The sequence below is a fragment of the Drosophila mauritiana genome, chromosome 2R (genome assembly GCF_004382145.1).
Source record: "Drosophila mauritiana strain mau12 chromosome 2R, ASM438214v1, whole genome shotgun sequence".
NCBI classification, from domain to species: Eukaryota; Metazoa; Arthropoda; class Insecta; order Diptera; family Drosophilidae; genus Drosophila; species Drosophila mauritiana.
The window spans coordinates 6,394,507-6,408,474 of NC_046668.1; the positions used below are offsets into that span (position 1 = coordinate 6,394,507).

Here is a 13,968-nt window from a genome sequence, read left to right on the forward strand (position 1 = left end):
CGTTTATTTTTACTCTCTGGCCATTTAGCGTTTTTATTTATTCATTTCACAAATCTTCTCCAAAGCTTTTGTCTTGCCGAGTTTATATTTAGATGGCCATAATCAACTGATTTGCCAAGCTATCATTTTATCCACTGCCGCGCACTTGTCAAGTGAAATGCTGAAATGGTGAAGTGGAAAATGGGAAATGGGGAGTGATATTTCATGAATGAATGATTTCCGCTTGCTGCAAGCATAGTTCGTCCCTTTTTGCTCGTAAAACTTTAATATAGCCCCCATACTGCCATTATTTGCAGCTCATTTGGCTTTAATGCCCGGAGCGCGTTAATAGTAATACGTATAAACTAATGAAAATGCAAATGAAGCGCGCAAATAAATAGTGCAGCTTACACGGCGTATGCGCAATCTGAATGCTAATTGCGCCATGTTCTCTCCAGGCATCATCATGAAATCCAAAATGTTGGATAAACCGAATATATCTAGATATCTGGCTATCTGGTTAGCTGGACATTTGACTGCTTTCTGCGCGTAATGGCCGCTTGGCCAGAGTGAAAAACTTCAATAAATTGGCCTGGATTTCGGATTTCGGATTTCTCAGTCTTTGTTAGTCATCCTGCCGCCCTTTGACATTGGGGTACACAAAAAGAAAGGACATCTGTGGAGTTCAACGGACTGCCAAGTGTCGTGCTTTTTATGCTATCCACATAAAATATTATTAGATTATGCGTCTGCTCGGATTCGGATTCAGCGCATAGATGTTTATGTGCATGTTGGTTGGTCCTCTGATTGTTTTAGCCGAAACAAAATTGCCATAAAATCTAGCACATAAATGTCGGACACAGAGCCATTTTTGCGCTTCAAATTGGACCGCCAAATCATTAGACTTCTTTGGTCCAGCGTCCTCTATCTTTGGGCATTTGGGCAGGGCAATAATAAAAGTGAATCAAATAAAACAGCAGCATATTGCGTTTTTTATGGCCTTTAGCTTGTGGCCCTGTTTAATGGCCAACGCACTCTGAACGCGGACCCAAAATCATTTTTTCCAGCACATCAATACCCATTTCGTATATTCAAAAGTGGGTGGGTGTGGGCCCACCCAGCTTGGCTCGCCTTTGAATTTTAATTAGTAAAACAAGATTTACTTGCAAAAAAGAAAAACACTCCACATGTACAGGTTTTTATTCATAGCGGGAAAGTGTTTTGTTTTCATATCACGCAAATGCCGCATAAATATGATTTAATGGCTATAATCAGGCAAACAAATAATCATTAATCGTTTAATAAAAGCGCGAAACCATAATCCATAAATGGTAGTGTTTTTATGTTTGCTACAAAAGAGAAGCGGATGTTAGTTTAGCAAGGATTTAATACATTAATATTAAGTAATATGTATGTGTTCGAAAATTGTTGAATTAAATAAGGGGATTTAATTTGGTATTGAAATAGTTCCTTGGACAATTACCAATCATAAATTTGCAAATTGCTTGCAGCTCCTGACAATTAAATTTCACTCCTTTGATGAATCGCCAATTGGGAGATATTTTCGCCATGAATGATTGAGGAGTCTTCTCTTCTTCTGCCGCACACGTGCATACAAGTGGGCATTGAATAAATAATTGCAAATCAATTGATGTCAGCCATACATAATTTATTTAGACGCCTCGCTGGACCAGAGCTCGACATTTTCAGACTTAATTTAACTCTTAAATGCATACGCATACGATACACGTCCGTGTGCAAACAGGACTCCCAAAAAACCAAAAAAAAGGACGAGACGGACTACACTGCTTTAATTAACGTGGCTGATTTGATCGGCAGAAATAAATCCATCAGCACGGGCAGGCCATGCATAAATTCGAATATATTCAATCCCTTTGGCATTCAGGGCTTCAGAGCGCGGAAAATGTTTATCCCGCCGAATTTGAATGGCAACCAGAGTTTGCTTTTATGAAATTGACATTATTGTTTATCTGATGCGTGGGCGGGCTGCCTCGCAGTAACTATCCAATTGTTTTCGCCTGACAATAATACAAACAGCCAGCGAAATGCGAAAAAACACCCTGCATGATTGTCAATATAACCAGGGCACACAACTCACTCGGCTCTGTTTTTATTTTAGCTGAGTGCACAGCAGCCTCCAGCAATGGGAGTCCTGGATCCTGCATCCTGGATCCTGAACCGTGAACTTATGCCGCACATTTTGGGACAAGCCGAGGTAAAACTAACTAGATATCAAAGATACGTTTTATGTATTTAGTTCAATAAGTTTGAGTTGGTTGCATAAACCACCCTGTATCTTAGTAAACTGCTTTAGTTATTTGTGCCTTTAATTCATTCTTTTAGTTCTGTTACCCTGTTCTGACAACACTTCTTGCCAATTTATTTGTCACTAAGTTTAATAGTTTAGATTTCGAATCATCGAGCTGTTGCCAATCGGAAAATCCGCTCTTAATCCCGGAAATTTACGCTCTAAACAAAAGTGTTAGCATACTTTTCGGGGAATGTGCGAACGGAGCTGCGGGGCTTACATGCATGTTGCATGTGGCACCCAATGTGGCATGTGGCCGACGTGCGGCATGCCCGCTCGCCAAGCCCTAGGGCTTCGTCGTAAGCTGCCATGTGGACACAGCCGCGGGTCGAGGGTCAGTGTAAAAAGTGCACGAAAAGGGAAACAATTGCAACATACTAGCTTTTATTCATACAACCATTGCAATGGAGGAGGAGGAGCATTCATTTATGTCCTTCCTGCGAAGGAGAGTTTTTTTTCCGTGTATCCCCGACCCCGCCAGCAAATGCCACACACCACCATGCCCGCGGAGTCGAACTGCCGGCGGACCGGACATGTGCTGCACTAAATAAAATACGGGGATAAAAACACGGAAACACCGCAGGGCAGTGGGAGGGGAACCTCGAAGGGAAGCCCCGGAGCAATTAAAAGCCTGGATATATATGGCAGGGCGCGGCTGCGGAGTAAAATGCAATTGTGTTCCACTGACTTTGACAGAGGCCGTCGCGAATGTCTGCACTGAAAGAAAACGGCATGGCAAATACAAGGAATTCATATTTCACTCTTTTATATTTTTAGACTTTATTGAATTAGAGTGGTTGGTTTTAAAATTACGAATTCCCCCTACCAAGAATTACAAGGAAAGTTAAAAACAAATGGAGGTACAAACAAGCAAACGGAATCTTAGTAAGAAGTATGTACATAGGTTTTCAAACGGGTATTTAACATAAATTTTAAGTTATTTTTTGATAAAAAAAATATAGAAAATGAATAAAATGTTTAAAACTCTCCTATACATGACGCTCGAAAATATTCGAACTTATACGTATTCTCTGTGAATGTATAAGTGAGCTATGAAGTTCATAGTATGAACAATTCATTCTAAAGCAAGTATCTCCAAAAGCAATAAAACATTAAATTAAATAATGAATTTGAAAGCTTAAATGTATTTGAAAAGTATAGAAAAATGGCTGACCGTATTTCAAAGAATTGTACCTTTTTTGTTTAAAGTTAAACTACTCACACTGAAATAAAAACAAGTATGGTACATTAAGTTCTTTCAGAAGAAAGAACTTAACTCATGTCCTTAATCATTATCACAAGGATAACCTTTGGGAGCAATGGAATCATATAAAACTTGTATTCAAAACTAATACGTTTGAGTCCATGTCAGATTCAATTCAACGCATTTTCCTAATCTCCCAGGAAGCGCGCTTTAATCATGGCGTCTGGTCGCGTCCTTTTTGCCTTTCTTCCACACTTCCGCTTGTCAACTTGAGAAGGGTGGGGGGGACCGGAAGCGGGGGTCGGGTAATCACAGGGCGGAGAAAGCGACGGAGAAAGCGAAAAGCGCGCTGTCATTGTTGTTTCGCTTCGCTTCGGTTGAGAACGGCTGTATTTGCCGGCGCGACTCTATAGTTCCATAGTTCGCCTGCTTTGGCCACGGCTGCAGCTCCTTTATCAAACGCTGGCCAGGCACAATCAGCCGCGAGACTGGAGGCGCTGGCAACAAAGGAAGATGACAACTGTTTCTGGAGGACACGGGACTGGGACTCAATACACACAGCGCTCTTCGCTTTTGTGACAGCAATTGAATCAAATTTATTGTCTGCATCCGATGCCATGCAGTTTCCACTCGACGTCCTAGTAGCGAACCCATTGTCAGCGCGGCTTGTAATGTCACGTCCTGTTTTTACGAGGATCAAGTGCACAAAGTATGACGCCGGAGCGGTTGCGAATGAAAAAAAAAAATTAAATATAAATGAGATTCGCGCGTGGATTTGGCTCTAAGCTTGCGACCAGCACTCGAGCGATAAAAAATGTCAATAGCCCGCGGAAAATGGCATTAGAAGCATCCATCCGCACGGAAATATTGTTGGCTAGCAAAATAAATAATGGCTACAGAAATTGGTAATAGATTCGGCGAGTTGAATGGATTTCGAAGAGGATATATGGATGGAATCCAAAGTACCTAAATTTCAGCTGGTGCTACCCTCACCAACTGACGTTGATCTACAGGGTATCGCCTCGCCCCATTGCCCTTTGTTTGCGTTCAGTTTTCCAGCAGCGTGGTCATGAAAAATGGTTTTCCGTTTTTCCCCCACCCAGCTCACCCATCTCACTTCAAACTGGAGAGCCGAGTGATGCAGACATTTCGTTCTTTGTACTTCTGCGCGATTTAATTGCTGTTAATTGGCCAGCTAAACAGTTGATGTTACTTTGTTTTATTGCCAGCGAAAGGGAGCTGGGTGTTCGGGCAACTTTTAATTTTATTTACGCCAAAAGACCGACAAGTACGTGCCGTGAATGCGTAATTAATGCTCGAACATGTTTTATGCCAAAAATAACTCCGACAGCAAAGTATTCCGCTAGGAGCAGCGCAGGATGCGGCAGCCACGGGCCAAAAGGAAGCCGGCGAAAATTCCCAGCAAAGCCTGGCCCAAAACCATAAAAGTAGGCACCCTAACCGAACGACCTGCGCCACGCCCGCTTTAACCCATTCGCCACCCGATTCCCGTGCCATTCCGCCTCGTCATCCTGTACAGTGGGAGAAAATGCTAGGGCTAGAAGTTAGAAAAGCACTGCACTAAGTACTAGAGAACAGCAAAGTTTTCCTATATAATAATCTAAATAAATAAATATTTCTTATACTTGGCGATTATCCTATCTGTTTACATTGACTTGATGTTAACTAGGAAGCAAGCCCATAATTAATTGAGTTCCTCGTCGATTTGGCCAGATTCTGCCCAGTGTTCCGCAATGTGCTAAAATACATTTCCGTCCGGGCTGCTCGAGAGTTCTCCCTCCGGCGAGCTCGCCCTCTGACTTTTCACTTTGATCGACGGCCGGACAGCCTTCAATGGAAATTGATGACGCCACACCTCGCCTGCCCCATTTCCCATCTTGCCCCGCGGGGCACGTTGTATTGGGAGGTGTGTTCATCTTCGTCTTCATGTTCATGTTCATGTGCCGCCGGCGAGTTTAATTTCTTGAACAATAAAAACTGTTTTGTCTTCGATAAACAGAAGCGTGCTGGAGGAGCTGGCTGGCCGTGCATGCCGGCGATCTATAAAAATAGACAGCCAAACAAACAAATCGATGCCCGAATGGAGGGACGCCGCGTCTTTCGGCGCATATAAAAATACGCCGTGATCTTATGGCCGACCTTACACATTTGCAGCACCTGGCCAACTAGTTGGCCAACTAGCCAAGTAGCCGCTTCCAACCAAGGTGGCAACCATTAGCCAGCTGACCCACAGAGATGACAGTTTTCTCATTGGATTCCTATGCACTTCATTCTCGAGTAGGAAAGCTGAAAGATATTCCTTTCAATTGGAAATTAAGTATTTACAATCAGTATTCTATTCTATCTGTCTATCTATTAGATATCTATCTAGTATTGATTGATTTCAAATTCGATCAGCACTAGTGCTCAAATAATCAAGCCGAATCCAACGGAACACGGAAATCGCACCGGATCGCGATGGAGGGAAAGGCGATTTGATTGAATTGGCACAATTAGAAAGATTTCCAGATTTGCTCGCCTTGTTTGAGTTTGTTTTGCTTGCGGTTTTAGCCGCTTCCCGAACTCGTGGATGTTTACACGGATGCCACGGCTCCTCATTTCCCCTGCGGTTAAATATTTGATGAACTAAAGTGGAAAATTCTTTTCCCGCGCAAGCAGCGGAAAGTCAAGTGCCTGAGCTTGGACCTTCTTTAAGCGGAATTTTGCTGGATTTCCTCTCCTTTTTCTTACTTTTTTTGCGCTATTTTTGGGGGATATTTAAGCCGGGCCACGCCCCTCTGGTCAGCGTGACAGATTGGAAATAGCAGCACTTCCTGGGCCAGTGGCCAAATCGATGCGGATTCGGATTCGGATCCGGAGTCGGATTCGCTTTGGCCTGCAGCAATGTCCGCACTTACAACACACAACCTAAAATATCAAACGCTTTTTGGCTGCCCCAGATTACAAGCGCACATGTATAGAGAGAATAAATCTGTGTGGTATCTCGTAACCAAGTGAATACAGTGAGAGAAATGCAATTAAAACAAAAATAAATAAAATTATATACGTTTAAAAGGATTTTTAATTAAACAATTGAATTGAACAGAGTGCCAATGGCATTTGCAACTGTGTTAGATATCTACATTTATCAGAGATATGTATCTGTTAGTATCTATCTAATAGATATGTATCGATATACATACATCCTGATATAAAATCATCCAATTAAATGTTTACAAATTAAAAACCAAATGATATAAGGAGTTGGAAACAGTATTAGTGTTTAGTGTGCAATGTATCTTTAAGTCAAACGACACTTAATATAGTATCTTTGAGCTTGAAAAACCCTGAGCGAACCTGAAGTGAATGACAAGAGTGTAGGATGATATAACTAAGCCATGAGCACATAAATCACTTGTGTGGTGTTCCATACCTGTTTGTTTTCTCAGTGCAGCGCACAGCGCGTAGCACTCACCACCCGATTGCCCTCTGACGTCAGAGCCCCTTTCGACCGCTGCGAAAATGGCCATTGAAATGTTGACGTCGACGGCGTTGCGAGTAACGGATTTGTCTCTGCCCTGTTATTGTTTAACTCACAGATACTCCTGGTGCGCGAGTGTGTGTGCGGTATCCGTGCGGTTTATTGACATTCAGCGGCTAGTGAGTGTGTGAGTATTTGTTTTGGTCAGAGCCAGAGCCAGAGATAGATGAAAAATTGATTGTGCTTCACCTCAACATTTGGCAAGCTGAAAAAATACCCGTCCAGGCATATTCAGTCATCATTCATGTGTGTCAATTAGGCGATTGCACAATGCACTGAATGCAGTCGTACGTCATCGTCACCAAAGTCATCAGCATGAGATACTCTCGGAACTCTCAGAAGTAGGCTGGGATTATGCTCGGGTTGCCACTGACAACACAGTTGGCCAGCATCATGGAGATGGAATGCCTGACACATGTAACGCATTTCGATCACTCGAAAGTCGAATAAATCAAAGACATGACAAAATATTGAAGGCATTTGTCGCTTAATTGGGCTGCCACGCGTTGCGGCAGCAAATACAAAGACAAAGGCCACTCAGCCGACGAGCAAATGCAAAGGCGGAGGCAACTTTGACTGGCAGTTGCGACAGGCCAAATGCGAACCGATATCTGTCGTCCCATCAAGGAAAGAAGTTAACATCCCTCGCGCAAAAATAAAGACGAATTTTCAGGCTTGCCAACGAATATTTCAGTTAAAAGACAAAATGTCAAGCTTAACGCCCTCAGTTGTATGCCACATGAGAGTTAGGTTTCGTTTTATACATATGTAAAAATGATACAAATTATTATCAAATAGGGTTTTTTTACTTACTCGTAAACTTGCAATGATAATCGGAATGAAATATATAAAAGGGGAAAGTCATACTTTAGTCATAAGAAGCTATTGCACACTCATTTTTCTCAACTTCGTAGGACCAGCACATTTGGTGTCCATCTCTGCGCACGCACACACTCACACTTTCCAGGACGATTCTTCACAGCACGTTACCCCTGAATGGCACATCCCGCAACGGACTTTGGATTAGAAGCGTCCTTGTGAGCCGCCCATTTGCGCGGCAGCAACAGCACTTTTCCTTCCGAAGAACCAGGCACCCACACACACACACACACGCACACGCACTTTGCACACTCACACACGCGCACATTCTTGACGGGGCTGTCAGACGCCATTATCACATATTGCCGTCACTTTGCGTTCGCCAATGCCGCTGTATTTGTGGCCGTAATGCGCAAATACCCAAACACTCGTATGCCAAAGGTCCTGTCCGAGTCCTTATTCGCATTGTCGCATATCCGCATCGGGGACATATGCAAATGGTAAATGGTGGATGGCAAATGGCAAATGGTAAATGGTGAATGGTGAAAGGCAAATGCCAAGTCGGTCAAATCGCTTTCGCACATGAGCCTTATTTGCATCTCATTAACATCCGGAGCTCTTGGGCTCCAACAATGGCCGTCGTGTCTTTTCCGCTGCTATTTCCATTCCCATTCCCATGCCTATCCCTTTTCTACTTGTATTTCTATTTCTGTTTCCGTTTTCCAATATGCCAAGGGTCGGATAATTATTGCACTAAAAATGGATTATTGGCGGGCCACGCCTAATGAGCATGTCCTGCGATGATTGACATGATGTGATGCGATGCGATGTGATGACTGTGTGCGCGGGGTAGTTAATGTCACCTATTTTGATAAATTGTTTTACGACCATAATTTGTGCAGCTTTTATCGCCTTTTTGTAATGGCTTTCTATTAGTGTTTTATGCGCCGTAAAAGTAGCTCCACAAAACACGCATTCATCATTATGCTGATAGTTGATGGCAGTGGCAACAAAATGAAATTAAATTATTTACACGCCTCTCGACGGGCGTCTTTTGCATTTTATGGCAGCGCAAACAGGCCGCACTCTTATTTATTCAGCATTCTGTTGAACACGCGCTCAAATAATTTGTATTTGGCATAACCTTTTGGGGCCGGCGGCAAACAGGGCCAAACAAGGGTTAACAGCCATGTCCCAGACAGATACAGATACATATTTAGATACAGATACGGATACGCTGAAAAAACAACTCATGGGAGTTTACCTTTGCATGACATAGAATAGCTTGATAAACTCCAACCCCAGTAGTTGGGAAATCCAACTCAGAAAGTATGAGATGTGCATACCACAAGCCGTACAACTTCAATCTAACTTTTTTCCCTGTGCACAGATACAAGATACTAGAATGATGGGGGGACTGTTCACATTTTGATGAGCCCGAAGAAGCGAATTATTTGACTATTTATACGTGTTTACATACCTCTGTGCTGCTTCTTCCGCGCTGGTTCTCCAATAGAAAGGGACGGCGACAGGGGAGCGTGCCGGAAAGAGACGGGAGATGGGTGGGCTCCGCCGCGGGCTTAGTGCATCCTGCAAAGAAATTAGCGCACGCAAAGTCAGCGGAAGTTGCGAGGAAATCTTTGGCGCAAACATCCAGATAAGGCTAAACAAACCCACCCGTGTTTGTGCCGCAAATATTGTTGTTCGTACTCAATCGCTTTGGTGAGCAAAATTAGACTGGAAGACTGGTGTTTTACGTCTGTTTGTTTGTTTGTATTATTATTAATTTAATAACTAATTCAACGGGCTTGCTTTGGCTTTCAATCAAGGCAACCAACTTGGCCAACAAAAAGTGGCACACAGTACTTTCTTGGCCAAGTCCTGTGCCGGTGGTGGTTGCGTCCTTGAAGTTTCTCTGCGAGTTTCAGAATTTGCCCCGCAATAAATTCATCTTAATATCCCAGCAATGTGCAAGTTTCGGTCGTCTGAGCGCATTTTTCATTCTAATGGAGTCGTCTGCACGATGCAAGCAAACTTTTCTCCTTTGCAGCGCCGCAAACAATGCCAAATTATATACAGAGGTGGTCAAAAGTATTTACACAACGAGCTTTTTTTTCAATTGTCAACTAATTGAAAAAAAAGCTCGTTGTGTAAATACTTTTGACCACCTCTGTATGTACATAGGAAACACATGGGATAGATTCAAGAAGGTACAGCATGGGCTCAAAAAATAGTAACAAACTTGAAATATATAAAATTGATTAACTTCTTTTAACTTACAAGAGCATATAAATTCTAAATAAAATTGTAACTATAAAACTAATAAATATTTCCAGTGACTAGTGCTATTATCTCATCCGCAACTGTAACTACAGAGCTACATCCCTTGGCGTGGAACACATGTTAAATACTGTGAATAGTGCAAAACTTTGACAACAAAGTTTGTTGCTGAAATTATTTCGGCGTTGTTCAATGTGTGAAATGGAAATTATTTCGGCTCGAAGCCCCAAAGAGCTGGTGCAAGTGGGAAATGGGGTTTTAATCAAGTTCGAGCGAAGTTCATTAGCGAGGCACGGCAAACGGGGCGTATGCGTAATGTTCAATAGTGTAGCCAAACTTCGATTAGCCGCACTTTGCGTGGCGATAAGTTGCTACCATTAAATGCTCGTTAGTAGTCATTGCCATATCTGTATTTGTAGTATTTGGCAAATTATCAGTCAACGAATCGTTTGCGTTGCTCCTCTAATCAGCGCTGGGCAAACAAAAAACTGACATGAATGAAATTTACAGAGCACCACGAATGGCTCTTTTTCGTTACACTGGCCAGCAGGATTTTCGTTCAATATTAATATAAGAACTAAAAACAGGCTATGCTTTTTGTGAGAAATGACAGTGATTTTTAAATAGAAATGTCCACAATAGATGGCAGCAAAATGTTCGACGACCTTGACTTTTTGTGAAAGACGAGAGAATATATTTAACTATATATACGTATATATTTGCAATGGAAATTCAAGGCCATCTCTTGCCTCCCCTATAATTTGTTTGTCTGAACTTGGCTTTAGAACAAATTGCAAAAGTAATTCCTCATTGTCTGCCAAGCCATTGTTACGCCGAACTTTGTTGCCTAGTGTTATGAGTTGGGCTGCGTATCTTTCTTGCGTATCGCGCATCTAACCGCGGGCTGGAAAACTGGGGGGAAAACGGGCGAAACTTCAGTGGGAGGGCGCCACGCCCCGGGGCAAAACGCTTGCCTCACTGATTTGCGTGTGCAGCACACACAACAAAAAGTAAATAATGAACAAAAAAAAAGAAAAAAGCGGACTGGGTGTGGGCTCTCGGATTTTTGGGATACTTGGGTGCTGTGTCACATTTCTGCTGCGAGCTTCGTGCTTTCATTTGCCATTTTGTTTGCTCGGCTGGCTTATCACATAATTTGAATAAAGTAGCTGCAATCTTGTGTCAGTTTATCGCAAATTAGAGCGACAACGGACAGGGGTGCAGATAAAAACAGCAGCTAAGTAGCAGTAGAAGTACAAATTGTCTTCGGCTGCAGGAGTCCAGTTGGTTGCTAGAGAACATTATCGAGCATACGCCCTGGTGTCTGATGCACTTGCTCCCCCCACCCAATTTGCTTACTTTGTGCGGCAAAATCGAATTATGCACGTGGCAGCGGCGACAGGTGAGTAGCAAGGGGCAGATGTGAATGGGCGAAATAATTGAATCAGGAGCAAATTGCAGGACAGGTCGCCCGCCAGCCTGCTGGCAACTGTCTGCTCCCTTTTCCACGTCACGGCTGTTGGTCGGTGTTACCCGTGTGATGCTGCTGCTGCCTTTTTCCCGGACGTTAAGCAAATTGCTTGACACTTTTAATTATGGAAATCGACTAACGTTCTGATGGTTCGCGTGGATATGAGGGTTTTTATACGAATTCGTCACTTCACTTTTCCCGGTAAACGTCTACTTAAATGTGAGAACATCAACCATCCAGCCAGATGAAATGGCTAAACTGGTCCATAAACTAAAATAAATCGAATCTGCTTGGGACGAAATAAAAACGAATTCGAGCGCGGAGTGAAGCAAACATTAATCCAACCGGCAATGGGCATCTGCCCCTTTTTGCACAATGCCAAAAATACGCAATCAAAATTTCTACGAATTTCGCGGGGCGCCGTTAATCGGAAAACCGTTTTTCCTTCCAGCAGTGAAAAGCTAATGAAAGGGGAAATCAAATTGAAAATTCAGCGTCACGCGAATTATGACCGCTGCTCGATAATTGTTGTATACAAAGAGATATAATCAAACAGCATTTTTAATTGCTGAGTAAATATTTTTGCAAATGTAAAATAGAATTAGTAACTTTTACAGCAAGCAAAATAAAAATGACTCCATAAAATAAGTTATGCATGTTTCTTACATTATTTACAAGCATAAAAATTCAGAACAAAAACAAAGAATTATCTGGCTTAATACTCTTATGAATAAAACTAAAAATAGTGATTATCAGAGACATTTTTATCCATAAAAAACAAAATAAAAATGAATCAAACGTGCTCCCTTGTTGGCGTTAATTTAGTTTGCGAGCTCAAAAAGTTATATTGACATTTTCAGGTGAAAACGCAGCAACTTTGTGAAGAGCATGTGTTTACTTTTTTCCCAGCGAGCACTTTTCATCTGCAAAGGAATCCCTCTGGCATCCGCGCGATTTTCACGGAAATGTGTCGGAAAACATTTGCCTGTCAACGGGGTCATAATCGAACACGTCTGTATGTGGTGTATATGTACTTGGTGGGTTCGGGGGAGGAACATTTGGTAATTGCACCTCGGGATGCTTAACATGATGCACTGGCATCGCGAAATATTAAGACTGCCGCGCCAGGCAATATCGGGCATTATTTATTTACACACTGGGCTCCCGGTTCTTTATGTCATCATAGTGGCCCGGCTGGCTTTCCATCGGCATTTTCGGCGGGTGAGTGAGTGAGTGCTTTCCCCGCCGACTGCTGCTCTTTTCCGCTCTGACTCATGATGAAATGAAATGAATTTTCCGAGCATCCCGACACCGAAGGTGTCTGAAAATTTACATATTCCGGGCCAGAAGCTGGTTTCGCACTCCAGTCTTTGGTTAATTTGAGGGCACCCCACGTGCACTCACACCCACGCACTTTGGCTCACCTTTTCGCTGGATAGGCTTTTCCTGGTTGTCCTCGCTTTTCCTGCTCTCCCCTCAAATTAATGCTGCAGCCGAGGACCTGGCAAGTGCGGCTCCTTTTGCTGTTGTGGCACTTTTCACTAGCATATTTTGCTGCGCAGTTTGACGCGTGTAATTGTAATTTATTCACGCTTGAACCCGGCACATGGCGAATGTTGAACAGTTGCTGTTTACACTCACTTTGAAATCATTTACAAGGTGTTTAACTGCGATATCGCTATATCTTCGCGAAGGGGCGCAGATAAAGCATATTGTAGTTTCTTTGCTTTTTATGGTTTGTTATGTTTTTTCGCTTTTTTTTTTTTGTTTATTTTTATATGTTTACTACAAAAATATATGGTTTTGTTTCGGGGGATTTCCTGATGATGAACTCAAGACCGTTTCTTGATTTTCGGGAAGCTTGCAGCTCTTTTTCCCAGATGCGATCGCCGGCACGTCCACTAACGAAGTGAGGGCTGCGGCCACTTTGGCTTTCTTTTATAGCAGCGCGCTCTTTGCGCCCGCTCTCTTTCTCAATTCCTCTCTCTCTTTCAGCTTTCTGTTCCTGTTATCAGTGGCTTCGCTCTTTTCCGTCAATCTCTTAAACAGCTGAGGGTCTCTCTCTTAGCGCACTTTCGAATGCACTTTCTTATCAGCACCTCTCGCATCTTGTGACGTCACCATGGAGCACTTGCCCAATTGCACGTGCTGTGTGTGTATGTTTATGTGTAAGGAGTGCATAATGTACGTGGGCTTTGGTGACTTGTGGCTATAAATTAGCCAATAACCTTTGTGCTGACCAGATTTTAGCTGCTCCCCTTGTTTATTTACACTTTGCTCTCCTTCAACGGTTTTTGCTCTCCGCCCGTTGTTTCTTTGTTATTGTTACTCTTACTGTTACTGTT

At 42.8% G+C, this 13,968-nt stretch overlaps 1 protein-coding gene across 3 annotated transcripts in view; it reads right to left on the reverse strand.

Moving 5' to 3' along the window:
* The window catches only part of LOC117136038 (diacylglycerol kinase 1), a 41,475-nt gene extending 27,957 nt beyond the window's left edge, over positions 1-13,518 (reverse strand). For 2 of the 3 annotated variants that reach the window (XM_033296670.1, XM_033296668.1), the window contains exons 1-2: positions 13,048-13,518; positions 9,353-9,462 (exon numbers count right to left, since the gene is read on the reverse strand). The gene's annotated coding sequence lies outside the window, so the exon portion shown is untranslated. The remainder of the gene's footprint in view (positions 1-9,352; positions 9,463-13,047) is intronic. The other variant, XM_033296669.1, reaches the window with a different exon arrangement.
* Positions 13,519-13,968: the final 450 nt, after the last annotated feature.